This window comes from Bubalus kerabau, chromosome 21, assembly GCF_029407905.1.
Source record: "Bubalus kerabau isolate K-KA32 ecotype Philippines breed swamp buffalo chromosome 21, PCC_UOA_SB_1v2, whole genome shotgun sequence".
Lineage (NCBI taxonomy): Eukaryota > Metazoa > Chordata > Mammalia > Artiodactyla > Bovidae > Bubalus > Bubalus kerabau.
The window spans coordinates 25,559,565-25,585,732 of record NC_073644.1 but is presented as its reverse complement, the minus strand read 5'-3'; the positions used below and the strand labels follow the sequence as shown (position 1 = coordinate 25,585,732).

Below are 26,168 nucleotides of genomic sequence, written 5' to 3'. Positions count from 1 at the left end.
AAATTTAAAAAAACAAAAAAAACAAAACAAACAAACAAAAAAAAGAATGTCTTAATCCATTCAGGCCACTGTAACAATATACCATGGATTGAGTGGCTTATAAACAACTGAAATAAACAATGGAAATTTATTTCTCACAGTGTGAGGGCTGGAAGTCCAAAATCAAGATGCCAACAGATTTGGTGTTTGATGAGGGCCTGCTTCCTGGCTCATTGAAGGCCATCTTTTTGCTGTGTTGTCTCCGGTGGAAGGGATGAAGAAGCTCTCTGGAGTCGGGCACTAATCCCATTCATGAGGATTCCACCCTTGTGACCTAAGCACCTCCCAAAGGCCCCCAATACTGTCCTATCATGTGAGAGGTTAGGTTTCAACATACAAATTTTGGGGGACACAAATATTTGGTCTATAGCAAATAGTGTATTTTTTTTTCAAAATAATAATATATAAAAGACAAAATCATCCACAAAACTACCATCATGAGAATACAGTCTTTGTCAGCTTAAGCCTAGTGTCTTAAGGATGCTAGAGAAGAAAAAGCAAAGGGACCATTTGCTTTTCATTGTCCAGATTTTTCACACACAGATGCTTCACAGATCAGCTAAGACCTAAGTCTAAACACCTTGTTCACCCTGCAAGGAGACTGCTACCAGCCTTTGCCATACACAGAACTGAGCTAAGACAGTCTATTCCTGGAGAATGGAGCAGATTAACTGCTTATTCATGATAAATCAAGGGTATTTGATTTGCTTGTTACATGCCCAGTTTTCTTTGGAAGAAAGCCCTGGAAGCTATTTTTCTGATCAAATCCTAACTCTCTTGTTAGTGCTTATGAAAGAGAAAAATAACATTTACTCATGATAAAGACTGAGTTCTAGCCATTATAAATCTTATCAACTGCCTTGTGAAGGTTAAGGGGGAAAAAAAGAGGGAAAAAAAATTCCTGTGTGTTCATTCAACCTTGGGATTGGACTCAGGCTACCACTACTGTTGCAAATGTTCTGGAATTTCTGTCATTGAAACAGGTGAAAATATAAAAAGAGATAAAGCTGGAACCTAAGGAGATATTTGGCTGATGCATGTTGCACTATAAGGAATGGTGAGGAAGAATTCAATAAAGAAAATTGTTATAGTTTACTAGTTAATATGAAATATTAGAAATCCTTAAAATTTTATTTTCTTTTTTTTTTTTTTTTTTATTTTAGAGTTTTTTTTTTTTAATTTTATTTTATTTTTAAACTTTACATAACTGTATTAGTTTTGCCAAATATCAAAATGAATCCGCCACAGGTATACATGTGTTCCCCATCCTGAACCCTCCTCCCTCCTCCCTCCTCCCTCCCCATTCCATCCCTCTGGGTCGTCCCAGTGCACCAGCCCCAAGCATCCAGTATCATGCATCGAACCTGGACGGGCAACTCATTTCATACATGATATTTTACATGTTTCAATGCCATTCTCCCAAATCTTCCCACCCTCTCCCTCTCCCACAGAGTCCATAAGACTGTTCTATACATCAGTGTCTCTTTTGCTGTCTCATACACAGGGTTATTGTTACCATCTGTCTAAATTCCATATATATGCGTTAGTATACTGTATCGGTGTTTTTCTTTCTGGCTTACTTCACTCTGTATAATAGGCTCCAGTTTCATCCACCTCATTAGAACTGCTTCAAATGTATTCTTTTTAATGGCTGAATAATACTCCATTGTGTATATGTACCACTGCTTTCTTATCCATTCATCTGCTGATGGACATCTAGGTTGCTTCCATGTCCTGGCTATTATAAACAGTGCTGCGATGAACATTGGGGTACTCGTGTCTCTTTCCCTTATGGTTTCCTCAGTGTGTATGCCCAGCAGTGGGATTGCTGGATCATAAGGCATGTCTATTTCCAGTTTTTTAAGGAATCTCCACACTGTTCTCCATAGTGGCTGTACTAGTTTGCATTCCCACCAACAGTGTAAGAGGGTTCCCTTTTCTCCACACCCTCTCCAGCATTTATTACTTGTAGACTTTTGGATCGCAGCCATTCTGACTGGTGTGAAATGGTACCTCATAGTGGTTTTGATTTGCATTTCTCTGATAATGAGTGATGTTGAGCATCTTTTCATGTGTTTGTTAGCCATCTGTATGTCTTCTTTGGAGAAATGTCTATTTAGTTCTTTGGCCCATTTTTTGATTGGGTCATTTATTTTTCTGGAGTTGAGCTGTAGGAGTTGCTTGTATATTCTCGAGATTAGTTGTTTGTCAGTTGCTTCATTTGCTATTATCTTCTCCCATTCTGAAGGCTGTCTTTTCACCTTGCTAATAGTTTCCTTTGATGTGCAGAAGCTTTTAAGGTTAATTAGGTCCCATTTGTTTATTTTTGCTTTTATTTCCAATATTCTGGGAGGTGGGTCATAGAGGATCCTGCTGTGATGTATGTCAGAGAGTGTTTTGCCTATGTTCTCCTCTAGGAGTTTTATAGTTTCTGGTCTTACGTTGAGATCTTTAATCCATTTTGAGTTTATTTTTGTGTATGGTGTTAGAAAGTGTTCTAGTTTCATTCTTTTACAAGTGGTTGACCAGAGTTCCCAGCACCACTTGTTAAAGAGATTGTCTTTAATCCATTGTATATTCTTGCCTCCTTTGTCGAAGATAAGGTGTCCATATGTGCGTGGATTTATCTCTGGGCTTTCTATTTTGTTCCATTGATCTATATTTCTGTCTTTGTGCCAGTACCATACTGTCTTGATGACTGTGGCTTTGTAGTAGAGCCTGAAGTCAGGTAGGTTGATTCCTCCAGTTCCATTCTTCTTTCTCAAGATCGCTTTGGCTATTCGAGGTTTTTTGTTTTTCCATACAAATTGTGAAATTATTTGTTCTAGCTCTGTGAAGAATACCATTGGTAGCTTGATAGGGATTGCATTGAATCTATAGACTGCTTTGGGTAGTATACTCATTTTCACTATATTGATTCTTCCAATCCATGAGCATGGTATATTTCTCCATCTGTTAGTGTCCTCTTTGATTTCTTTCACCAGTGTTTTATAGTTTTCTATATATAGGTCTTTAGATTCTTTAGGTAGATATATTCCTAAGTATTTTATTCTTTCTGTTGCAATGGTGAATGAAATTGTTTCCTTAATTTCTCTTTCTGTTTTCTCATTATTAGTGTATAGGAATGCAAGGGATTTCTGTGTGTTGATTTTATATCCTGCAACTTTACTATAGTCATTGATTAGTTCTAGTAATTTTCTGGTGGAGTCTTTAGGGTTTTCTATGTAGAGGATCATGTCATCTGCAAACAGTGAGAGCTTTACTTCTTCTTTTCCAATTTGGATTCCTTTTATTTCTTTTTCTGTTCTGATTGCTGTGGCCAAAACTTCCAAAACTATGTTGAATAGTAATGGTGCAAGTGGGCACCCTTGTCTTGTTCCTGACTTTAGAGGAAATGCTTTCAATTTTTCACCATTGAGGATAATGTTTGCTGTGGGTTTGTCATATATAGCTTTGATTATATTGAGGTATGTTCCTTCTATCCTGCTTTCTGGAGAGTTTTGATCATAAATGGATGTTGAATTTTGTCAAAGGCTTTCTCTGCATCTATTGAGATAATCATATGGTTTTTATTTTTCAATTTGTTAATGTGGTGTATTACATTGATTGATTTGCGGATATTGAAGAATCCTTGCATCCCTGGGATAAAGCCCACTTGGTCATGGTGTATGATCTTTTTAATGTGTTGTTGGATTCTGATTGCTAGAATTTTGTTAAGGATTTTTGCATCTATGTTCATCAGTGATATTGGCCTGTAGTTTTCTTTTTTTGTGGGATCTTTGTCAGGTTTTGGTATTAGGGTGATGGTGGCCTCATAGAATGAGTTTGGAAGTTTACCATCCTCTGCAATTTTCTGGAAGAGTTTGAGCAGGATAGGTGTTAGCTCTTCTCTAAATTTTTGGTAGAATTCAGCTGTGAAGCCGTCTGGACCTGGGCTTTTGTTTGCCGGAAGATTTTTTATTACAGTTTCAATTTCCGTGCTTGTGATGGGTCTGTTAAGATTTTCTATTTCTTCCTGGTCGAGTTTTGGAAAGTTGTACTTTTCTAAGAATTTGTCCAGAAAATTAACAAGGAAACACAAACTTTAAATGATACAATAGACCAGTTAGACCTAATTGATATCTATAGGACATTTCATCCCAAAACAATGAATTTCACCTTCTTCTCAAGCGCACATGGAACCTTCTCCAGGATAGATCACATCCTGGGCCATAAAGCTAGCCGTGGTAAATTCAAAAAAATAGAAATCATTCCAAGCATCTTTTCTGACCACAATGCAGTAAGATTAGATCTCAATTACAGGAGAAAAACTATTAAAAAATCCAACATATGGAGGCTGAACAACACGCTGCTGAATAACCAACAAATCACAGAAGAAATCAAAAAAGAAATCAAAATTTGCATAGAAACGAATGAAAATGAAAACACAACAACCCAAAACCTGTGGGACACGGTAAAAGCAGTCCTAAGGGGAAAGTTCATAGCAATACAGGCACACCTCAAGAAACAAGAAAAAAGTCAAATAAATAACCTAACTCTACACCTAAAGCAACTAGAAAAGGAAGAAATGAAGAACCCCAGGGTTAGTAGAAGGAAAGAAATCTTAAAAATTAGAGCAGGAATAAATGCAAAAGAAACAAAAGAGACCATAGCAAAAATCAAAATTTTATTTTCTTTTATTTCTCTTTAGAAGCCAGCAAGATCAGTAGAAATAAACTTAGAAAAATTTGCCATGTTGATATTTAGAGTCATTTACTCCATTTACTCACACAGATCCAAAATGTAGAATAATCTTTTTTTTTTTTTTTTTTTGCTTCAATAAAGGTGAAAAGTTAAAGTGTTAGTTGCTCAGTCCTAACTCTTTGTGACTCCATGGACTGTAGCTCACCAGGCTCCCCTGTCTATGGAATTCTCGACAAGAATACTGGAGTGAAGTTGCTGAGTCGTGTCCGACTCTTGTGACCCCATGGACTGTAGCCTACCAGGCTCCTCTGTCCATGGGATTTTCCAGGCAATAGTACTGGAGTGGATTGCCATTTTCTTCCCATGGGATCTTCCCGGCCCAGGGATCGAACCTGGGTCTCCTGCATTGTAGACAGTTGCTTAACCGTCTGAACCACCAGGGAAGTAAGAATACTGGGGTGGGTAGTCATTTCCTTCTCCAGGGGACCTTCTCAACCCAGGGATTGAACCTGGGTCTCCTGAACTGCAGGCAGATTCTTTGCCATCTGAGCCACCAAAGAAGCCCTCAGTAAAGTACTCAGTACCTGGTATACCTTCCATATAATCTTTTGGTTAATGGCTAGAAAAGAGATATAATTTTCCCTGCTAGTCATCAAATTAAATGCAAACATACTTATCTAAAATGAGAGCCTACCTATAACTATTTTCCTTAGGTTAAAATATACACTTTTACACCAGCAATTATTTATTTGCTTCAACAAATGTTTCTTGACTTTCAGTGGTGCTAGTGTTCCCTGGAGGAGAAGGCAATGGCAACCCACTCCAGTACTCTTGCCTGGAAAATCCCATGGACAGAGGAACCCGGTAGGCTGCAGCCCATGGGGTCGCACAGAGTCGGACACGACTGAAGCGACTTAGCAGCAGCAGCAGCAGTGTTCCCTGGAAGGTACAGCATGAGTGAATAGTGCGGCCGATGTGAACCAGATGGCCTGCCACCAGCTCTGTCCACTCTTCTTAGGTCACATGTGTTTAGACACCATCCATTAGCCTTGGGGAGCAGCCTTTTGATAGAGGGAAGAAGAATCACAAAGCCAGGGATGTGTGTTCTCTGGGTGACTGGTTATTTCTATTCATTTCTGAAGTCATTCAGATGCCCTTATCTATCAACAGTACACAGAACCTGAAATGTCTCTTAGTTAATCAGCTTGGGAATAGGCATAAGGAAAGTTTCTTCCTCCTCTCCCTCCTTCTTTTAATCTTTTTTTCTAAAGGACATCTAGTAATGGAATAAGGAGTGAGCAGGTTGGTAGCATGCCAACCTAGATGGGGCATGAGAATATCAAAGAAATAAATTAGTAATATGATGCCAGTTCATCAGGTTCCCTAAAATGGGCTTCTTCAGATGTGGTACAAGATCACCTAGAACAGAACATTTAAAACCAACCACAAACAAAGAGAAAGCTTTCTCTTTGGAGTCAACCTCCTGCCGTTAGGTATTTTCGAGATGTCTGTACAAGTTGCAGGGAGCAGCTGCAGCCACACCACCACCCTGAGCCCAGCCAGCTGACAGTTGCCTAGAGTTGGCAGTGACAGCCAGATGAGATCTGGAAACCCCAAGATGCCGGGGGTTGTGGTTTGTCTGATTGCTGCAATTATTAACATAAATCCTCTATCAAGCCTTTCAAGAAGTCGGTCTGGTCCATAACGTGGCGTGTAATACACTCGCTGTTGCGAACACGGTGAGGTAACATCTCTTCAGCACAGCAGATCTTTTGACCCCAGTGACCACAAAATAAATATGAAACACAATTTTAGGACTCATGATTTGAAGGGAACTCCACAATATTAATTCTTGTCAGTTCCTGTGTGAGAAAATGTGTTTTTCCCTTCATTTCCATTCACTCAGTTTTTCTTTGTTCAGACATGTGTGTGTGACTGTGGGGTGTGGGGTTGTATTGTACATGGCCATACACACACACACACACTTTTTTTTTCCCCCAGTCCTCATCAAAGTTTACAAGACAGTTTTGGACAAGAAGACTTGAGGCGGAGATAGAAACATTTCTTGCACCCTCTTCTGCTGTCTGCAATACAAAATATAGGACAGCTGAAAGCAGTTTTTTTGTTTGTTTGTTTTCACGTTTCCTATGAGCAGGGTTTTTTCTCACAGAAAATCCACAGACCTAATAGTTACCGTGTGGAATATTAGAGGCAGCATGACCATTTCTTCCTGTAACAAGTTCCAACGCATTTACTAATAAGGAAATTCAGCTTTTCACAAAAGACGCGCCATCTCACTTTTTTACTGCATCTATACCCTTTGGGGTAAAATCATAGGTGCATATCCAAACTTAAATGTGTGCAACAACAAAACTATTTGTCACGCTCCCAGATATTTCCCTATTGTCTCCTCAAAGTTCGGAGGAAGAAAAAAAAATCTCAGAAAACTGAACTTGTTTGTATTCTGCCTACCTGGGAAGTTTTTCACGCTGAGTAACAGAACACAACTCGAGCTGCCTTGCTTTCTGCTTCCAGGAATGCCAATCAGAGAACATTCTTTTTCAGACAGCCAAGTTTGGAAGTCAGATGGTTTCTGGCAGGAGGGAGGGGAAGGGGGTGGCAGGGAGAAAAGCACAGCGAGTTCTCGGGGCTGATCTTCAGTTTCCAAGCGTTTCCGTAATAGCCATCAATGAAAGCATCTCCTTTTACCCACGCGGAGACAGGTATAAAGACAGCTGAGTAAATCAGCTTTAGACATAGCAGCGGAAGCTCGGTCAGCGCCTGGAGCGGGGCGGAGGGGGTGGAGGGGGCGGAGGGGGCGGAGGGGGTTGGAGGGAGGGCGTTTGACAGCCTGCCATTGGTGAGCTTACCAAAGGCATCTGCCAGTGGGACTTCAGTGGAATGTGAAACCAAGTCATTTTCCAGTTAAAGATAGACACAGTATACACTAGGATCTGGAGGCTGGATTCTACCCTCGTGTCTCTCCCTAGCATTTCAGAGTCCTGTTGTAATTAACCATTTCGTTAAGCTTGGTTCTTTCCGTGAATATGCTAAGAATTCATATATGTCCTGGATGTACTGGAATTAACAGGATTCTTAAAGAGATCATGGTGTACATACTCTAGGGTAAGTGCAAAGACTGGTTGTAGGCGCGATCGCTTCTCTGGGAAGGTTAATGTTGCCGCTTTCTTTTTATTTGTGTGAATGAAGAAATGATCAGGGAGATTCTCCCGTGTTGTAACTTTCTTAGCTTTCTTGAGATACTTGGCGTTTACCGTTATGTGAAGTAGAAAGAAACAAAGTATTTCAGCTTAGTTTTGAAATTGACCTTGCATGTCTGTAACTTCAGTTTGACTTCACTTTTACTTTTTCCTCTGTTAACTCCTGAAACACTCTGCATTTCTTAAATTACACCCTCAGTAGTTAACATGTCACAGCATTAAGTGTGACTCTGCAACGCCATTGGATTGACTGTATTCTTGTCAGATGGAGTTATTTCCCCTGATTGGCACTATGGCATTTTTTAATTTAAAAGATGCAAAAAGAAAATAAGAATAAAAGAAGGGGAAAAAATGGTAGAAAGTGCATAAGGAGCCTTTAGAAAATACTTTTTTTTTTTAATGAGAAAAATGGGCAGTTTTACATTGAAGAGAACAATTTATTAATAGAAGTTATTTTTGGGTGTCATCTCATTAATTCCAAGCAGGTTCTCCTCCTCCAAAAAAGCTGATATTTGCCAAGTGAATAGAAGAGTTCTGATTCCACGGAGCTTGAGAGGAGCAGGGACTGAGCTGGCTGGTTTGATGTTGCCTGGCTGTGTGCTTGGGATTTCAAAACTTTTTTCTTTAAAAGAAAGAATGACAAACTTTAGTCCTCTTCATGTTTTGACCATGTATAGGTTTTGTTTCTTGTTTTGTCCAGTGACCTCTCGGCTCTCTTAGAGACAGCTTTTCCAAACTTGCACAGCATTCCTTCTGAATAAATACTGGCCATAATAGTCACAGAGTACATGGTATGAATTGGAAATTCTACTTTATATGGGGAAAATAAATGTGCTGACGTGCTTATTACAGAGTGTGAGGCTGAACAGTTGTTACGTGTAACTGGCCAGGTTTTGTTCGGTCACATCAACCAGATTCTAATGAACTACGTTGGCTGAACTAGGTACGAACAATGAATGACAATCTTTCACTCAACTTTGATAAGAAAAATAGTCTACTGAGTTACTTTTCTGAAGTGAAAAGTGAACATGATACTAACCAAGTCACTTAATTTTACAATAATTTTGTTAGTCACAGTTAGCATTCCCTAATATTTATAATTAACCCATTAGACTGTAAAAGCTGCAGTTAACTTTCACTTCTCCACATGTGGATGGTACCTTTGTACATTTTCCCTGGTGACATGGGATGCCTGTCCTTCTATGCCTAGCTGTGTCCTGATCTGTTGACCAGAGGAGGGAGCCTGGCAGGAATTATAGGTGTCTTCAAGAAACTTGTCAGATGATGCATATGTATATTCACCAAACACACCAAGACACAAATAAACTTCCCTTTTATTTTAATATATTTCTGATTGAATTATACATACAAATAAAATTACATTAGAATGAGGCTTTGTTTCTTTTTTCCGTGTGCTAAAGAAAACCCCAAAAGAATACAGCATTTGTAAAAGTTTTTATATGTAAGAATTTTAGACATACATGGCTAGATAGCATTGACAGGAAAGGGGACTGATGAATATTTCTGTGTTGCTGTGATATTCCTGCTGACATAGTCAAGCTTTAATTTTATTTCTTTGAACATAGTAAGTATAGTTGCTTTATAATATGTCTGCTCATTCTAATATCTCAAGAGTTACCAAGATTTGTTTCTATTCTTATTGCTCTTGCCACTTCTCATGCGCGGCATCTTATTTTCTTGGTTGCTTGGATCTCTTTGACTGTCTGCTGGAAAAGTATTTTTAAAATCACTTGTAGGGATCAGGTGAGACCTAGTGGTGATGCTGGTTTCCTCCAGAGGGAACTTGGGTTTGCTTCTGACAGTATCCCATCAAAACTCCCTGAGTCAAAGGACAGCACCTAAGATTCCTTGGATTATCCTTGTGCAAGTAGCAAGGCTGCAGACGTGTGTGCTGCTGCTGCTAAGTCACTTCAGTCATGTCTGACTCTGTGCGACCCCATAGATGGCAGCCCACCAGGCTCCCCCATCCCTGGGATTCTCCAGGCAAGAACACTGGAGTGGGTTGCCATTTCCTTCTCCAAAGCATGAAAGTGAAAAGTGAAAGTGAAGTCTCTCAGTCGTGTCCAACTCTAGCGACCCCATGGATTGCAGCCCACCAGGCTCCTCCGTCCATGGGATTTTCTAGGCAAAAGTACTGGAGTGGGGTGCCATTGCCTTCTCTAAGATGTGAAGGATGATTTATTTGGGGCTCACTTCAACCTTGAGGGAAGATATGGCCTTTTGAGTCCCCAGCTGAAAATTGTGTTAGTTTATTAAAGTCCTCACCTGAGGAATATGGGCTTTAACGTTCCCACAACACCCTTGGACAGCAAGGAGATGAAACCATTCAATCCTGAAGGAAATAAACCGTGAATATTCACTGGAAGGACTGATGCTGAAGCTGAAGCTCCAATACTTTGGCCACCTGATTTGAAGAGCCGACTCTTTGGAAAAGACCCTGATGCTGGGAAAGATTGAAGGCAGAAGGAGAAGGCGGTGACAGAGGATGAGATGGCTGAATAGCATCATCCACCCAATGGACATGAGTTTGAGCATGCTCCAGGGGATAGTGAAGGACAGGGAAGTCTGGTGTACTGCAGTTCATGGGGTCGCAAAAAGACCCAATTGAGCAACAAGAACACCTATAAGGCTGTTTATCGTACAGCTGGTTGCTCAGACCTTTTGTTCCTGATACTCAGATGGCCAAGAGCAAAAGCTTTCAAAGATGAGTGTCTGTCTCTAAGTTCTAGTCCTCTCTCTTGAATTTTTCCATGCCTTCCCCATCTCATTAACTCTTTGCTGTTTTTATATTTGAGATATTTTTAATTACCTTAGTGAGAGTGTCAGTCCAAATTATCTTCTTACTGTTGCCAAAAATGGAAAGTCACTCTTCTGCTTTTATAGTTGTTTTTTTTTTTAAAGATTCTTTATTCTAAAGGAGAAATCCAGCAGTCTGCTGATACCATTGATAATTCCAGCTCATTCTTTCTGATTTTTTATTTTAGGTGTGGCCTGATTTGTTGAGGCTTTTGTGGAGAACTTTGAAAATGTAAATTTCTGATTGGAAGATTCATGAGTTCCAACCTAATCTGAGCTGTCAACAATGCTTAACAGTCCTTCTATTTGTCCCTAGCTGGCCCCTTTTCTTAGTAATCTCTTTAGTCTCTCTAAGCCACCCCCATTGCCTTCACTGTCAGCTGTTGACCTTGACTATTCATACTTTTTCTTGGCCTATATCATGTATCACCACATTTAACAAATTATGATAAATAAATTCCTTCCTTTCCATTCTCTGAAACTACTCAATTTCAGGTCTTCATCACCTCCCTTGGGTATTTTATGGCTCCCAGCGTTTCTCCTGCCTCTAGGTTCTAATCCCAACACGTCCCCCATATTGAAACCAACACACCCATCTTCTAAAAATCATAGACACGAATGGATTGTCCCCCTACTTTAAAGTCTCTTATAGTTCACTATTCCCTTCGAAATGCATTCCTTAATGTGTCTTAGTATGTCACAAAGCCTCAACCTGTTCCTCTAACATTATCTCCACTATATCACTGGTTATCACAAACACTTTAATCTCACATTATTGGTGCCTCCAGAATATTCTATCCATGATCATATGTCTGTGCTAGTCTACCTACTAGCTTTTTTATTTTTATTTATTAATTTATTTTTTTGCCAAGAACGCCCACTGTTTATCTCCTTTGCAGGCAAATCTTACTTCTGCTTCAAGGTTGATCTCATAAGTCATGTTCATTGTCCTTTAACTGTGTAGCTCACCACTATTCTGGGAATCCCTGATGGCAGGCAGTGTGTCTTACTCATTTTTGTATTCTCAGTAACTGACACCATAGAAACCATTGGATGCATATTTAAGGAATGAACGGGTGACTATTTCAAGGAATTTTTTCTCAACAATTCCTTTCTTACTTTATTCTTTTTCCTTCTAAACATCATTATTCTTTTGAACTTAAACTTCTTATCTAAAATAGTGATCTTTCATAGTCTTCAATGTCAAGAAGTGTCAATTAAAAATGTCTGAGAAATGCCCTGGTGGTCCACCGGTTAAGACTCTGCATTTCTACCACAAGGGGCAAGGGTTTGATCCCTGATCAGGGCACTAACATCCCGCATGCTGCATGGTACAGTCAGAAAAAAATGTTCATTTGGGTATTGTTGTTTGGGTAGATGGGATGCTATCTATTTTCATTTTTGCCAAATGAGACTATAAGCCTTGAGTGTGATGAAAGAGATGATAAAAGTGTAAGTACAATAAATTAGCTGTATATTATCGGAGAGAGTAATAATAAAAAAAGAAAGTCATAGAGCTGAAAAACAGACCTGTTTCAACAAATTTAGTTGAGAATGCTGAAGCGCACACATGGAAAAAGTCCCTGTGACACAACTAAATTAAAATCATCTCATTGCACACACCCTGAATCTGAACCATTAGAAAACACTGGATTATTTTCAGACCCCAGTATGTGCTAGAAGGCAAGCTTGCTTGTGTGATATGATATTGTGACCCTAAAATCTTAAAGTTGGTTACATTTTTTCCTAAAAATTTTGAGGCCTTGAAGTGCAATATTAATCTTTCTGCTATGCTAAGTAAAAAAAAAAAGACTTCATTTATTTATTATAAATTGAATATAGTTGGTGTGAATCAGAGGAGGAGAAAATATAGTTTATTAATTCTGAGGGTGTTTAACCAATTTCATATTCCTCAGATCACTTATAAATTTTTCACACACTTGTTGTATGCCTTTGATATGCCAAATCCTGAGATTTAGAAAACTAAGAAAATTGGTTTCTGTTTTTTCTTATATAGGGCTCTTTTACCTCCACAAAGACAAAAACTCTATAAAGTGGATAGGGTCAAAATTTAATCTTAAAAATGTTTTGAATCAGATCAAATTATCAAAGTCAGTATTTAGATCAAACTCTAAATTTCTCCATCACAAAATATGAAAATATAAAATTGACTTTTTTTTTTTTGGCCTCATCAGTGAAAGAAATTGAGACTAGCTCTTGAAATCTGACTGATTTTACATTGTAACCTCCACGTAGCTGAGCTGATTTTTCTTACTAATTTAACAAATCCCTGTCAAGCTCCTACCTCATGCCTTAGCTGTGCTTGTGCTAAACAATAAAATGATTTACTTCAACCCCTTCACCAGACACCGACACAGGAGTATGTCCTGTTAAAACAATGGGTGTAATTTACAAATTATGTTATATTACTCTCTCATTTGTATTTTTAACTTACTTGTACAAATCTCCACACTTGTTAAAAAGTCACTTTGCCTTTTCCCAACAATTAGTGTTTTTATCTCAGAAATCTAAGTTTTAAAAGTTTGAGGATTGCTTTTATTCTTAAAAACCTCATATTTAACAGATACTTTATTATAGAATTTTTTAAAGAGACCTAAACAAATGCTAAAAAAATGTTAAATAGAAAATGTATTTTTATTACATAGGAAACTGTGTTGTATCATAACATAAAATAGAAGTATGTTCATTTGCATAAATAAAGCTGGACTCTGCATTCTTGCAAAATAAATATGGCATAAGGATGACTCAGAGACACCCTGAGTCATGAAAGCTTTGTAAATCTCTGTGTATTTTCAAAAGAGCAATAGTTATTTTTGTAATTTTTCCTTTTTAATCTCACTTTACTTTTGTACCACTTTCCTTGGTAATGTGGAAGCACACAGGTTTATGAATGCTGAAAAAAAAATGAATTCACTGAATTAGTCATAGTTCAAGAATACAGATGCCTTTATTAATTTTATTAAAAGATGTAGACTAATTTTGAATGAAATTTATCTTCTCATGCATTGAATTTTCTAGTCTTAGTTGGTTCATTACAACACATTTGTGGAAATATATCGACTCACCAAAAGATGTTGTTTTTAACACCTCAGATAAGTGTAACAAGTCTTTCCTAAAATGCATCCAATGTTTCATAGTATTTTGTGGGTAAGAGACATATGTTGTTATTTTCTTTCCTGTATGATAAAACTAAGATGCACACATATGAAGTTCTCTGAATATACTAGACATGGTTTCCTAAGATAACACATAACATCTAAATCTCAGTGGTTTATAAAAAAACAATGTTTCCTTCCCACTCATGCAAAGTGCTTGTCAAGGGTTCACTGGAGATCCTTCTCCACATCGTTGCCTTTACCAGGAAATGACCCATGTTCCTTATTCTCACACTTCCTTGGCCAAAGCATGCCATGTGGTCACACCTAACTTCAGTCTTTAGTTGGATTAGTAACACAGTCCTGCCACTTCCCTGGAAAGAGAAAGAGCTGGAATATATTTATGAAGAGCTCTAATGAATTCCACAGTTGTGGATGACAGGCAGCCCCTCAACCCCCAGAAGACCAGAGATCTAGATTGAAACCCTTCTGTACCTTTGAACAGTATTTGATCCATACTTGGTAACACGTAGGCAATCTACTTGTGATCTGATGCTAACGTCTCTTGTCTGTTTTCGTCCTTTAGCTCTGAGCCCCACTGAGACTTTTGGCTCTCTGAATCTTCACCATTTCCAGAGTAGCTGTGACTTTCCCAGCCATAGTTTCTCCAGGGCTTTGGAATCCTAGCATTTTACCTGTGCCCACACTTACCTCTCAGGAGTCCTGCCCACGGAGGGTTCTGGGAAGGAAAAAGAACCTCTGATAAGTTAATTTCTATAGAATGTAGAGAGTCAATGTGCAGCACTTAACACTTTGCCATCTCTAAGAACTGATTATGTGTAACAAAGAAATGGAGACAATGGTAACTTTTTAACATGTTTAAATTTATTTTTTATTAGAATTTAGTTGCTTTACAATATTGTGTTAGCTTCTGCTGTACAGAAAAGTGACTCAGTCATATATATACATCCTTTCTTTTTTGGATTTCCTCCCCATTTAGTTCACCACAGAGCTCTGAGTTGCCTGTGCTATACAGGAGGTCTCATTAGTTACCTATTTTATACATAGTTTGAATAGTGTATGTCAATCCCAGTCTCCCAATTCATCGTACCCTCTGTTTCCCCATTTGGTCTTCATACATTTATTCTCTGCATCCGTGTCTCTATTTCTGCTTTGTAAGTAGGTTCATCTGTACCACTTTTCTAGATTCCCCATGTATAAAAATATGGACTGCTTCACAAATTTGCGTGTCATCCTTGTGCAGCAGCCAAGCTAATCTCTGTATATTCCAATTTTAGTATATGTGCTGCCTAAGCAAGCAGGAGAAAAAGGTAACAATGTAATTCTAAATCCCCAGTACCTGCTTTTCCCAGGGGGCCAAAGGAAAGGACCAGGATGAAGGAAAATGCCACAGAGGAATGGCAATCTATATTATACATTAGAAATAAATAGTTTTTAATAACATTTATATCACTCTGCTACTCTATTTTTTACTTTGCATTTAGTCTTAAGCATTAACAAGGTAAAAACTGGGGAATTCAAAGGTTAATGAGGCACTTAGAAATTGAAAAAAATTATATATATATATATATATATATATATATATATATACAGGCTTCCCCTGTGGCTCAGCTGGTAAAGAATCCTCCTGCAATGTGGGAGACCTGGGTTGGGAAGATCTCCTGCAGAAGGGAAAGGCTACCCACTCCAGTATTCTGATTCTGGCCTGGAGAATTCCATGGACTGTATAGTCCATGGGGTCTCAAAGAGTCGGACATGACTGAGCAACTTACACTCACTCACTCATATAAATACACACACACACACACACACACACACACACATATTCAAATTAGCTTGAGAAATGCTGTGTTAAAGAATATCAAACATGTTTCTTTAGTAAAACTTTAAAGTGTAAAGCTTTAAGAGCCCTTAATACAAAGGTCAAAGAAATCGCCAAAAGAGCAATATGGTATATATGCACTTCCCAAATTCATCTGACCTAGGATCCTCATCTGTTTTCCTCTTTGTTTCATAGAGAATTTCCTAGAATTATCACTCCTGAACATGTAAATTGTTTTTGCTGATTTAAGTTAAAAATCCCAAAGACCTTAAAATATAGGCTTAATAATTTTTTTCAACTTTTAAATACCTCATTAATCTTTGAATTTCCCAATTTTGCCTTGTTAATGTTTAAGACTAAATGCAAGGTAAAAAGTAGAGTAGCAGAGTGATATAAATGTTATTCAAAACTATGCATTTCTAACGTATATATTGTAAATGGGCTTCCCAGGTGGCTCAGTGGTAAAGAATCCACTTGCCAAGCCAGAGACATGGGTTCAATCCCTGGGTCAGGAAGATACCCTGGAGAAGGAAATGGCAACTCACTCCAGTATTCTTGCCTGGAAAATCCCATGGACAGAGGAGTGTGGTGGGCTACAGTCCATGGGGTCACAAGAGTCAGATACGACTTAGCAACTAAACCACCAAGCACGTATATCAACATTATTTGTGTATATCATTTTTAATACATACTTTAATACACTTGGTAAATTCTGGATTAAATCACCCCTACTCCAGTGTATTAATAATTAAAAGTGTGATAATGAATGTAATAGCTTATATAATACTTTGAGCACATAAAGTTGAGAATTATAAGGACTTTAAAAAATATCTTTGCCTTTGGGTACTATGTATTCTCTTGATAAATGACATTGATTTTAAACACCAATAGAAATCAAATCTTAAACTGATAGGGGATCCAATAACATTGTTTAACTCTACTGAGGGATATAAGGGAGAAGGAAATGCAACCCACTCCAGTATTCTTGACTAGAGAATCCCATGGACAGAGGAGCCTGATGGGCTGCTGTCCATAGGGTTGCATAGAGTCGGACACGACTGAAGCGACTTAGCAGCAGCAGCGGCAGCGGGATATAAATTGTGATATAGCCTCTTATAAGGAGCCTGGCCCTATTTGGCAGAACCCAGAACTCAAAAGGGATTTGCACTACTATACCCATTTTATTAGAAACTCCTAAACTGTTATTCCATTTTAGAATATGATCATACATTAATAATTTATTAGACTCAATTATCTTTTCTTTATGAAGACTGTGTGGAAAGTGAACTCATCTTCAACTTCAACATCTGTTTCTTGATTTTTCTTTCTTGGTTCACCTCCTTTAAATTCAAAATGTTTAAAACTTAAGGAGAAAGAGACTGTTGGGTTTCAAAAGATGCTCTACTAAAGTTACTGTCTATGGAAAATTTTCTGTGCAAGAAGAAGGGTAATAGACTAAGAAAAGCAAAATGTCCATCTTTTTCTATGTAAAGTGTGTTATATTCAGTTAAGTACTGTGACCACTTAAAATGAACCAATTTGTTCCATGAAAGTCTACACCCCCAGCAACTCTATTCAAAGAAAATCCTAAGATATTAGGTTCCCTTACAAGCATCAGAGTGTTCAGGTGTGACAGGGAGCTTGTGCTCTTTCATCACCTTGTCCACTCTGGTAATTTAGTCTGCTTTTCATTTATTTGCCTCTCCTCCCTTGATTTTAAGAGTTTGCGATAAATCAATACATTTTTAACAAAAAATTGTATGGGAAATATATCTTCTTTGGGTTCCACAGAAATAACAATGATTCAATCAAAGTTGTAGACAGCATAAATTCTTAGCACACATTTCCCCTGATGGATTTTTGTTTATATTTTTCCCTGGGGTTCTAATAAGATTCAGGAACTATAATGATGTCAGCAACACCTCTAAAAATTCACTGCAGGAAGATCTGAAGATCTTTTCTCAGCACTGCTGGGTTCCTGCTTTCGAACTCTGTGAATAATCACACAGCAGAATTTTAGCTTTACCTCATGCGCCAAATTATGAAGTCAGTTATATCTACATTCTGAAATTGCCTAGCACCCAAACATGTATAATGCTGAAAAATATGCTGTGTAACCATTTACCAGACACCAGAAGATAAATCTAAGTTATTTAGATTTATAGTATGATAATCTCACCTTAAAAATGACATGAGGGAAATGTTTAACTTAATGAGGCAGAAGATCCTGGTGTGCAAGTTACACTGTATTTTTTATTGCACCAGGGTAAATTATTGCTTCAGTCTCCTTATATGGTACCCCAGTGGCCTCAAAGACACTGTGTAGCTTCCAAAAATGCCTACTTTTGTCTTAGGCAATAACTTACTCCATTCGAGTGTGCTTTGTGAGAATTACCCCTAACATTTCTTGCCAGAGGTTGAATTTCTTGAAGGTCATTCACAGATACTAACTAAACTTGACTTGTTTTTTAACATCGGCATGTTGATGTGTTAAGTCTGCATACATTAATATACAAAAGGGAAAACAAGCATTTACTTTCTGCCTGAAACTAGAAAACAAGCAAAAAATCCTGATTATGAAATGAAATTATAGAACATAAAATTTTTTCTTGGCATTTTAACCCTGATGTCTCAAGGCACAGGCTTTTGAGGGAGGTCTTTGAGGGTCTAGAGAAAGGAATGGCTACCCACTCCAGTATTCTTGCCTGGAGAATTCCATGGATAGAGGAGCTTAGTGGGCTACAGTCCATGGGTTCACAAAGAGTTGGACACAGCTTGAGTGCTAACACTTTGAAGGGATGGTGCATAAAGATTTCAGACTGTAATAATTAAATATTGCGTGCATGCTAAGTCACTTCAGTCATGTCTGACTCTTTGCAACCCACCAGGCTCCTCTGTCCATGGGATTCTCCAGGCAAGAATACTGGAGTGGATTGCCATGCCCTCCTCCAGGGGATCTTCCTGGCCCAGGGATCAAACCTGCATCTCTTACATCTCCTGCATTGGCAGGCGGGCTTTTTACCACTAGTGCCACCTGAGAAGCTCAATTAAGTACTGGATGGGTCAAAAAGTTCATTCGGGGTTTTCTGTAAGCAAAAGAAACTTGAACAAGCTTTTTCACCAATGCGATATATAGTTCCAGATTTGCCAAAAGAAAAAAAAATCTTAATTCTATGTGGAGCACCAATGTATAAGTCTATATGTGTGTGGGAGTTTTTAAAACAAGCTCTACTTTCTAATAAAGTAACATAGGAATTTAATTAAAACAAACCAACCCCCCCCCCCACCAATCAGTACTGCTGTATTTGGATAAATGTTAGAGCTTGTCAATTTTCAAGGCAGAAACATTATTCCAGGCTTTCTGCCAAACCATTACTGGTAATCAAGAGATGAGCACACAAAAGTACTGTGCCTGGCTTAGATATGTGTGTCCTAAAAGAGAAGCCAACACATTTCTTATGCAAGCCATCGGAGTTACAATTTAGGAATACACAAACACACAATGCTTTCGTAAGTCTAGGAATATACACACTAAAATACAACTCTGTGCTTAAAGGCAGACACAGCTTGTGTTGACTGGATTCTTTCTTTATCTTGAGTGGTTTTATTATCCAGCCACATTTCTCTCAATGGCTGCACGGGAAGAAATTAAATTACTCATATCTGGACAAAATTTGGGATTGCCCTACATGCTTAATTTCTAGCAACTGCTCAAAATCTCTCATTGATAAATGGGTGATTTGGACTGTTGTTTTCTGTTTTTTTATTTAACCAATTTAGATGAACATCTGTTTTCCCATAGTGTTTAAAAAAACAATTTATATGATATAATAGTGCTATCAGAAAGTAATCAAAGCAAGCATTTTTATGAAAGGAAGACTGAAATGTTTTTAAGTTCTTAGGGTAGGGGAGACATATTGAGTAAATAACTGAGTATTTGCATATATTATTTTGACCACTGGAGGGCTCTCAGATTGTTTTACATTAATTTTTTAGAAATCGATTTGAAATAGCTGTAACTTCAGTAAAACAAATTTAAATCTTGGCACTATAAAGTCTGTTGAGTCACCTTGCTCTTAAAACGATACATGTTCTCAAAATATAACATAAAAGGACAATCAGATTTAATTTACTGTGTTCTTTCACTGTTTCACAACAAATAACTTTCCACCAAAGTAAACAAAGCCGAACAAAGCAATAAATGCATACTTGCAGGACCCATGACCCAGAGCCAGAGTTTGAAATGGTCTGCTATGTATAGCAAGTTTTCTGAAGTCTCATGTATTTGCATTTGTATGTGAGCTCGGTCCCTTCAGTTGTGTCCAACTCCTTGTGACCCTGTAGACCGTATCCCCCTTTTCCATTGGATTTTCCAGGCAAGAATACTGGAGTGGGTTGCCATTTCTTCCCCCAGGGGATCTTCCTGACCTAAGGCTCTAATCCACAAAGAGACAGGAGTCTCTTGTGTCTTCTGCATTCGCAGGCAGGTTCTTTACCACTGAGCCACCTGGGACAGCCCATATTTTCATTCACTCCATAATAAATCTGTGGTTCATTAGCATAAAAGTATTTTCTCCAGATTTCCAGGAAGATGCACCTTGTTTCTCCAAAAACGTCTCGTCCTCCCAAGTTGCTGCTGGTATCCTTAAGAATTTCCTTTGATTACAAATCTCTTTTTCTCAAGAAGCATAGCTTTATGTAGTAAGAGGGGCAAGAAATGCATGTTAAATGTATTGATCACTCTGGACAATGATTTTAAAGAAGGCCAGAATGGAGTCTCATAAGAATGGGAATACTTCAAGTGTCTGTTCATAAAACATTAGAAGATTTAACTGATTCCATAATGCCTAGTTAGATGGATCACAATAATAGGGGTTCCTATGTATTTTTTAGTTTAATTCCTTAGAAATCTATTTTATATTGCCAAATATGCTTTAGCCAAGCTCCAAAATGGACATCCTAACAAAGAAACTACACTTCATAGTTTTCTCAGAGTTTTGGCCCTTCTGCAATACCAGGAAGACCCACCAGGAGAGACGGGAGAAATGTCGGTCACTGTCCCCAGCACTCTTAGCATGGAGTTTGTCCTGAAGGCTCCTCTTCTATCTTTTCATGACCTCTTGACTTCTTGTAGCCATCTCCCATGAACACTCTAAATTTGGAGTTTTGCTGACCATTTCTTCACCAGCTCACGTAATCCATTTTACCCTACATCAATGGGTCAGAAGATACAGAATTACACAGATCAAAGAGGAGAAAGGTGAAAGTGGTAATATTTTAATACTCAATGAGGAAGATTATCTCCCGGTGGTTCTGCTTCAGATCAGGCTTCCCAGGTGGCTCAGTGGTAAAGAATCCCCCTGCTAATGCAGGAGATGTGGGCTCAATCCCTGGGTTGGGAAGATCCCCTGAAGATGGAAATGGCAACTTACTCGCGTATTCTTATCTGGGAAGTTCCTGGACAGAGGAGCCTAGTGGGCTACAGTCCATGGGGTCACAAAGAGCTGGACATGACTTTTGCAACTGAGCACATATTACTTAATAAACAGTGAAATGCAAAGTGGAAGATTATAACAGTGCTTAACGTGGAAATGACTATGATTTCAAACCCCTGTGATTTGAATCTGAAGTGGCTATGATGCCAATTCAGGGGAAACCAGAAAACTTCCTCAATCCTTGATGAAGCTACTCAAACATTATGCTCTTTTGATAGAGTCAGTTCCAATTTTAAATCTTATTAAAGAGTTGCCTTCCTCATTTTATATATCTAAATAACTGGATTGGTATTCAGGTAAATTGGAAATATCTTCATATCCTCAAGTCTACAGAAATATAGGCAACCTGAGACATGATGATGACTTAGTTTTGCTGTCACAATCAGGAGTGGCCTTAATAAGTAGTTCTATCTTTCACAAACTACACCCTGGAGGAAAGACTTTACTTTAGCCGTGCTAAAAATAAAATATACATCCTCTAGTATTCAAATGAATAATTCTCAGTAATTCTACTGGAAGTATTTAACACCCTGGTGGACTCATCAGCCACGTCTGTCTATTCATATATTCAGATATCTGATGAAGGCACTTCTTAGGTTCTTTTATAGATTCAGATACTATAATGGTGAGTGTGTGTGCATGCTAAGTTGTGCAACTGTGTCTGACTCTTTGTGACCCCCTTGGACTGTAGCCTGCCAGGCTCTTCTGTCCATGGAATTTTCCAGGCAAGAATACTGGAGTGGGTTATAAAGGTGAGACGTAGCCATTAAAATGTCTAAACCCAAATTGTTTCTTTCATGCTTTTAGGAACTTATAAAATCATAAGAGCAGAGTTGTCACTTTTTTTTCTTTTGAGAAAACGTTTATTCATCTGTGTATTGGAGTGACCCATCCCTGTATGAGAATATGTCAGGCTTCTTAGTTTTTGCATGAGAATGTCAACATGGCACCTTTTCACCTATTATTTAAGCATATAGATCTTTCTTCCATCAACTACATAGAATGTCAGCACTTCCAGCAGCTATGGAAAGATTTAACCTTGAATTGACTGCGCTAGCTAAGAGTTTACCAGCACAACTTCTCCAAGTGCTATAGGAAGTTAACTCACGTACCTAGACCTCATTGTCTTAACCCTTCCCTTCCCTCTCTGTACATATATAATGTCATTACTGAGGAACTATTTCATTTGGTGCCCCTGAGTCTGTTCAAGTTTGCCATAAGACATGGCACTTGTGGAAAAGAAAGAATGATATTGAACAACTGGGATAACTTTGTGCTGTTACTTGATACCTTCAGAATAAGGGACTATGCCATACAATTCTTATAGGAATTTGTGCTGGGAAAACATTTATGTCTCAAGATGATATTGTAAACTTTCTTTACTGTACAAGGAAAATGATATGATCTGTCAATTTCCGTTTTTGTTGTGACTGCCCAAGTTACTTCCTTGTTTCATAATAACATTCATCTATCTCATACCCCTTCAAGCATGGGGTATCATTCATGCTTCCTTCATCTGTGATTTTTGACTCAGGTGCGAGTCATTGCTCCACTATTTCTTATCATCAAGCAGATAATAGTATTTATTGACTGAATATGACTTTGCACTGTCCTGTATGTTTTTAATGATAGAACACTCAATGCCGAAAATAGGAAGTAAAATTTCACATCATCAGGAATGATGAACAAGACTGTTGAGAATAATGGAATAAACAGTAACATTTCTTAGGGGCATTTGAAACTCATTTTTTTCAGAGACTTTGATGATATCCTTTTATCTGTACTCCAGTTTTACTCAGATTGTATATCTGTTGCTATCAGTCAGGTCACATTGTATTTTACTTAGTTTTATTATCAGCAAGTTTTCACTTTCTTAAAGTTTGCATGAAAGGACTCGTGACAAAATAGTTAAGCAATAAGATTATGCTTGATTACAATGTGTTTATGTCTTCAGTTTGTCCTTTTCTAGCAACTAAGGCTATTGGCCAAGTACATGAGGAGACTTCTATAGCCTAAAGAAGATCTTGCCTGTGAGGCTGTCTTTATAAGAACTGGGAGAATCAGAACCATCACTCCTAGGGCTGGTGTTGCCCTCGTGGAAGTCTTTTGTCATCTTGGGAGACTGAGGCTTGAGAGATTAATATAAAAGGCCAGAACAGATCAGTCTAATTGGCAATCTATAACCCAGTTCTCCTGACTTATAATCCAGAAGTCTGTTATTCCTCCCACATGTTGCATAGGTTCTCTGAAACAATATATTTTACAAAAAGAGGAAAAAAAAAAAAAGCATTTCCTCACTATTGGATGATCACACAGAGCACCATTTGGGGTGTGGGGTGTGGTCATTTGTCTCTCTTGTGCCAGTGCATAGATGGTTTGCTTTGACATACACTTAAAAAATGGTTAGGTCCAGGGGAATGGAGACAGGGGAGGACCTCATGAATAATAATGCAGTCAGAAAGGAAATACTTGAGAATACTCTGGTCAATCGGCTCAATAAAATACCACGTGGTGTTTTATGCATGTGAGCTTGTCCATTTCTCTTATAAGCTAACCCAAATACCTTCATGTAAATTGTGTGATGTTGATTTAACCTTTTTTAATATTTTACTCTCATCTATTAAATGAGGAGAATAATAAGGACATGTTTTAGGATTGAGAGGGTTCCATAAGTTAATCCACGTAAAGAATTTATGAGCTCATCATGTTGCACATAGTAGAATGATACCTATGAAAAGTATAAGCAGTTTGGGGGAAATGCTGATGTCATGATGTAACAATAACAAAGACACTAAATTGCTCTGTTGGTCATAATTATGGTGATATTAGTATATTGATAGAAAAAGCCTAGAAGAAAATATTAATTGTAGATATCTTTAGATCTTGATATATAAGGGATTATTTTCTTCTGTATTATATAAATATTTTACACAATTATACAATACTTCTCTACTATACAAACTTCCAATGGAGTACATAAAAATATGCCTAGAATTTATAAAAATATATCTCAGCCCATTAAAATTTCTTCTTTTGGATATTAACAATTCTTGGGTCCTTAGAGGGAACCAGAGGCTTTATTTGCTTACAGACATTTCTCTGCTAGTGTTCTCATCATCTGCGCTGGGAGGTAGTGTGTTCTAGTCCAAGTCCTTTCTGGCTTTGTAGACCAGTTCATTCCCCAGTAATGAAAATTCACCAGGCAGAGAGAAATTCTCCATTCTCCAATCTCAGGTGTTGAGATGTATAAATCTTGATTTGTAGGTGCTTATTTTTTTCCCCCAGAACCTTTCTCTTTTAGCAAAGAAAAAGCTTGGAAGAATTGTGTATCCTTGAAGGACATACAGATGTATAACTATAGTAAGGCGGCACCTAAGAAACCAAGCATATTCTGTAACACTTCATCACTACAGAAATAGAAAGAACCAGAGAGAATCTTCTCTGTCCACGCTGTGATTAGCTATTGTGGTGGTTTAGTCACTAAGTCGTGTTCAACTCTTGCGAGCCCATGGACTGTAGCCTGCCAGGCTCCTCTATCCGTGGGATTCTCCAGGCAGTTGGCTATATTGAGGAATGACAAACAAGGGAATGTTGTCCTTAATTTGGCAGCACTTACACTTACCACTAAATGTTATTATACTTTGACATTTTCGGTGTGCTCAGCTTACTTGTAAACAATTCCCCAGCATTGCACCTTGCTCTTACCTTATAATTATGAAATACTCTATGTGTTCATCTAAGTGAAGACATTATACCCATGAGAATTAATCATGACTGGGAGAGTTCTCAGTGCATAAATCAATTAGAATGAGTCAGCCTTCCTACTCCACTCCCATTGCTTTTAAAAACAAGCATGTTCATTTTGATGAGATCTTACTCCTCTGCACACTCCCCCAACCTCTTTGATAATGAATTTTCTGATATTATATTGAGTCCAGAGAAGCTCAGCTCTGGATTGAGTCATCAGATTTTATAGCTAAGGAGTAGGCTTAGACATCATTTAGTGACTAGTACAGTCTGTTGGTTTGACAGAAGAAGAAAGACACAGCCTAGAGAGATCAACTTTGTCCAGGAGCACAAGGACCAAGAATAGCACCCAGTCAAGTTCTGTTCTGTTACATCTTGAGGCTTTTTAAAAGTCCATGGCAGCCATTCTTCAGTCCTTACTGCAATGATTTGCCAGCCTCAACTACTTTCTCTTACGGAGGTCATCCTGCTTTGCATTATTTGTAGGCAATATCATGAAATTGCTTTTGATAAGGAAAACCCAGGGATAGAAGGATTAAAAATGAGTCTGTAAAGCATTTTAAATCAATAGTGACTGTAAATCATGGTTTTAGGCAAACACAGTATCAGATAATTTTCTACACACAGAACAGGCAAACGGAAACATGCCCTTCAAAGGCTAGCGGGGGTGGGTCATAATTCTGCGGCAAGCATTACAGTCCTGAGTTTCTCAATCATTTTTCACTATTCCTTTCTGCCTGTGTCACTTTGAGAAGCTTAGACCCAGCCGTTCATTGTTAGGAAATAGTATCTTTGATGTTTTCAAGGGCTTTGTGTTGTGAATAAAGAGAGGATTTCAAATCAGTGGATGCTGATTTTTATGCTGGGACATTAAAAAACAATTACTTGCAGTTTTGACTCAGCATTTTTCACATTTGTAAAATCATGGGTCAAATAAGTGACCCTTTAGTAATGAAGAGAATCTGTATCTTTTTTTAGCTCTATTTTTTATTCATTCACCATCCGCTTTGGTCACCAACCCTGTGCTAGTTACTGTCGGAGGTCTATGGATGCAATCTCTGTCTTCAGGAAGCTCACGGAGTGCTGGAAAAAGCCAAACACACAAGCAAATCGTCATGATTTCATGTGACAGATGCCACAATATAAACCCCAAAAGGCACAACAGAGAGGGCAGAGGGTTAACAGAGGGAATGAGAAATGAGCTGGA

The 26,168-nt window shown here is 38.2% G+C and overlaps 1 protein-coding gene and 1 pseudogene across 17 annotated transcripts in view; one reads left to right on the top strand and one right to left on the bottom strand.

The window, feature by feature from the left end:
- The first annotated feature begins 7,631 nt into the window (after nucleotides 1-7,631).
- DTNA (dystrobrevin alpha) overlaps nucleotides 7,632-26,168 on the top strand; it is a 317,537-nt gene continuing 299,000 nt past the window's right edge. For 9 of the 17 annotated variants that reach the window (XM_055559506.1, XM_055559513.1, XM_055559509.1 and 6 more), the window contains exon 1: nucleotides 7,633-7,848. The gene's annotated coding sequence lies outside the window, so the exon portion shown is untranslated. Of the gene's footprint in view, nucleotides 7,849-26,168 lie in introns of all 17 variants that reach the window. The other 8 variants (XM_055559517.1, XM_055559516.1, XM_055559518.1 and 5 more) reach the window with 5 other exon arrangements.
- Nucleotides 15,096-15,194, bottom strand: LOC129636360 (uncharacterized; annotated as a pseudogene).